Source organism: Bison bison, unplaced genomic scaffold, assembly GCF_000754665.1.
Source record: "Bison bison bison isolate TAMUID 2011002044 unplaced genomic scaffold, Bison_UMD1.0 scf7180017864324, whole genome shotgun sequence".
Taxonomy (NCBI): domain Eukaryota; kingdom Metazoa; phylum Chordata; class Mammalia; order Artiodactyla; family Bovidae; genus Bison; species Bison bison.
Genome location: NW_011494896.1, coordinates 437,518 through 440,287, shown reverse-complemented (window position 1 = coordinate 440,287; position 2,770 = coordinate 437,518).

Below are 2,770 nucleotides of genomic sequence, written 5' to 3'. Positions count from 1 at the left end.
CCACAACCATTAGCTTTGATTGGTCAGCAATAAATCCCTCCAGCCAATGGTAGCCCTGGCATGGCTTGACATCACATAGCACCACTCTTGAAAGTCCATGGGGAAGGGGAAGGGTACAGAGGCATCTAAGTCCTCTGCTTTGATAAGGGGAGTGCTTCATCAACCCCCATTAAAGAGCCTTCACAAGTACACTTTCCATGCTTCTTCATCTTGTCTGGTTCAGTTCTTGTGGTGTACATGTTAGGGAGTGAGTGTTCCCTCCAAACCATTCCTCATGGCCACTCCCATTCAGTGTTTAATTCTTTTGTCTTCCAGATCTCATTTCTTAGTATTTTGTGTTTTTTTTTTAACTTTTTTATTTTAGAAGTTTTAGATTTACAGAATAATTGTGAAGTGTATATTCGTATACTCCACAACCAATTCCCCATATTAACATTGTACATTAGTATGGAACATTTGTTCAAATTCTTGAACCAATACTGAAACAGTATTATTAACTAAAGTCTGGACTTTATCAGATTTCCTTGGTTTTTACCTAATGTCCTTTTGCTGTCCTGGTATCCCATCCAGGGTAGTACACTAAATTTAGTCATCCCATGTTATGCCTTCTTAGGTTCCTCTTTACTGTGACAATTTTTTAGATTTCTTGTTTCTGAGGACCTTGACAATTGGGAGTTTTGCATGTTGGCTCTTACATTGGATCCTGAGTTGTTATTGGTATTGTCCTGAAAAGTTTTTATAACATTCTTCTTCCAAGGAACCTCAGATCAAGTTAGTACTATCAGTGTTGTGGACTTTCCCATGGCAATAGTTGAATTAGCCTCTTGGCTTTGTCATAGAGGTGACACACATGTTCCTCTCTGGAGCCCAGAGAATCAAGATCATTTGTATTTATAAGGCATACATGGCAGCAGCAGGAGCATTTTGTAAGGTACTAGTGAACACATCTGCCAGTGCAGGAGATGCCAGAGACATGGGTTGGATCCCCTGGAGGAGGAAATGGCAACCCACTCCAGTATTCTTGCCTGGCAAATTCTATGGACAGAGGAGCCTGGCTGGCTACAGTTCATGGGATCACAAAGAGTCACACATCACTGATCTCATACACACACACACACACACACACACACACACACACACACTGAGTCATTACTTTTGGAAGTATGACTTCAGTATTCCACACAGTAATTGCTCTTCTTCCATATGACCATCCTGTCTATTGAACAGACTATTAGTTTTTCACCTGAGTTCTATAGAAAGGGGACCAACATATGGTTGAGACAGAACCAGTCTTTACAAGGTAAGCATCATTTCTTTGAAGTTAGTCACGAGTTAGTTGGAAATGATAGATATGATTCAACCTGCGACTCACAATTAAGTGCAGGTTGAGATACACAATTCTGAATAGCTTTAAGGAGGGTCCCAATCCAATAATCCTTTCACTTATGACAACTGGCTAAACTGATTTATGTTAGTCAAAGCTTCAGCACTCACCAATATACAGCACAAAGAAGCAAGGTCAAAGCACAAGCTAGCCAGAGGGCAGTCGCTCACAGTGCATGTTCACCAGCATACAGCAGAGCCAGTTTGAAAGCCAAAGAAGAGAGAAAAGACACCTGGTGGTAAGGGACTGCATTTCAGTATTCTAATCTTGAGGCCAATTGCTGTCATCACTCCACAGAGACAGGATGGATTCTTCAACCAAAATTTGGTTTGGATGTCGAGACTAATGACACATACCCCAAGAGAGCATGAAAAAATTCATCACTCACATGAATTCTTCTGGGGAGAGCAAAGCAAGCTCTCAAGCAGGTTCAAGAATGGCTTAAGAGAGCAGAGAGAGACTGGCTTTACTTTTATGGTGGTAAAAGGGGATAAAGCTGGAGAGTTCCACATAGGTCAGGGCATGGATGGTCTGAACTTCCTTTTGGCCCACAGAAGAGAATACCTGGGCTTTCTTATCAGATATAGGTAAGTAGGGGAAGACGTGTGGGAGGGCTCTTTTATAGAAAAATGTGATGTAAATTCAAGGTGTTTATCACAGTTTTGAATTCTCATTACATTATAACCAAACTTCACATGTTGTTTTCATTTAAACTGCTTTTTACTAGATTTGTGTTGCTCTTCAGTCACTCAGTCATGTCCGAATGTTTGTGACCCCATGGACTGTAGCATGCCAGGCTTCCCTGTCCATTACCAGCTCTCAGAGTTTGCTCCAACTCATGTCCTTTGAGTTGGTGATGCTGTCCAACCATCTCATCCTCTGTTGTCCTCTTCTCCTCAAGCCTTCCATCTTTCTCAGCATCAGGGTATTTTCCAATGAGTCTGCTCTTTGCCTCATGTGGCCAAAATATTGGAGCTTCAGCATCAGTCCTTCCAATGAAAATTCAGAGTTGATTTCATTTAGCATTGACTGGTTTGATTTCCTTGATGTTCAAGAGACTCTCAAGAGTCTTCTACAGCACCGCATTTCAAAGGCAACAGTTCTTCGGTACTCAGCCTTTTTCATTGTCCAATTCTCAGATCCATTCAGGAGTACTGGAAAAACCATTGCTTTGACTATATACATCTTTGTAGGAAAGTGATATCTCTGCTTTTTAATATGCTGTCTAGGTTTGTCATAGCTTTACTTCCAAGAGAAAATGTCTTTAAATTTCATGGCTACAGTCACCACCCATAGTGATTTTGGAGCTCAAGAAGATAAAGTACATCACCGTTTCCATTGTTTCCCCATCTATCTGCCATGAAATGATGGGACAAATGACTATAC